Here is a 1,181-nt window from a genome sequence, read left to right on the forward strand (position 1 = left end):
CGCGGGGAGGTGTCTCCTCGCCAGCAATTTAGTACCTTTGCTTTTAAATCGAGGTGCGCGCTGGTCGCACGCAGACCGACCACGGGCGCCGGTCCCGCAGCCGCCACCCCCGGCGGGAGAAGCGCTGTGCGGCGGCACCGGGCCCTGGCCCGGCCGGCAGCCATCGCCCGCACGCGCGCTCGGTGCCAGGCAGGGGCTGGCACCGGCAGCGCGCCGCGGCGGCGGGGGGGAGCACCGAGACCATCGGTGAGGCGTCTGCCACCGCACTCCGGCGACTACGGCCATGGCCGGCCTGAAGGCACTGGCGGGTATCGGGGGACGCTCCTCGGTGGCCCCGTTTCCAACACACGGGCCTGCGCTGAAAAACAGACCTGTAAAGCACTGCCTTTGAAAGTGTCAGAATGCTTAGTCTTTTGGTAATTTTGTGTTTTGAAAATGTTCTTAGTATAGGTACTTATTTTGGGTATGTAATTAATAACTTTCACAATGTTTTCAATTAGAACTCGGATGCAGAAACACCCTGAATATTTTGAAGCCCATGAAGAAAAGAAAAGGATGACTGTTTTTAAAATGCTTTCATAGTTCGACTTTTTTTTTTTTTTTTGCCGGCTTTTATGCAAATTATTGTGATTAGCGTATATAGCCTTAAACCTGCTGCTACTACAACTGGATCCAGAAGTCCTAGTTTTGCCATACCCGTATCCATTTCCTAAAAAAGGTTTGGAGTGACATCAGGTACTCTCTCTGGACATCACCCACGCTCTGTAGGTGGGCTGCCTCCCTCGCGCATTCCTGCACCACCGCTGAAGTTCCCTGCTATACTGAAAGTACTTAGAGCCCTACTAGGGGGAGTACAGAGAGTATCTGGTCTGTTGTTGATGTTCCCTGGCAATACACAAAAACAGACCTGCAAGCTTTTTGAAAATGACACTGCAAATGCCTGTGTTAAACAGTCTCCTGCCGTTTCTGAATTTGTTTATGCATAGTCTACCCAGGCATGTGGGCACAGAATGCTTTTTCAGTACCTGCTAGGCTGCGTGTTTTACAAGTGATACCTTCGTGGCTCCAGGAAGAGCTTGCCCAATGATGACAAATTTGTCCTGTCACGGACACAGTACTACCAGGCAATACTCAAAATTATTCCAAGACTTCTCTGCTGAGCAGTTTCATAGTGGACAAAA

General features: G+C 51.1%; 1 long non-coding RNA gene across 1 annotated transcript; it reads left to right on the forward strand.

The window, feature by feature from the left end:
• The first annotated feature begins 334 nt into the window (after positions 1-334).
• Positions 335-574, forward strand: LOC130142863 (uncharacterized). The gene is made up of 2 exons (XR_008819553.1): positions 335-416; positions 501-574. It is a non-coding gene; the product is annotated as an uncharacterized LOC130142863 (long non-coding RNA).
• Positions 575-1,181: the final 607 nt, after the last annotated feature.

This window comes from Falco biarmicus, chromosome Z (assembly GCF_023638135.1).
Source record: "Falco biarmicus isolate bFalBia1 chromosome Z, bFalBia1.pri, whole genome shotgun sequence".
NCBI lineage: Eukaryota > Metazoa > Chordata > Aves > Falconiformes > Falconidae > Falco > Falco biarmicus.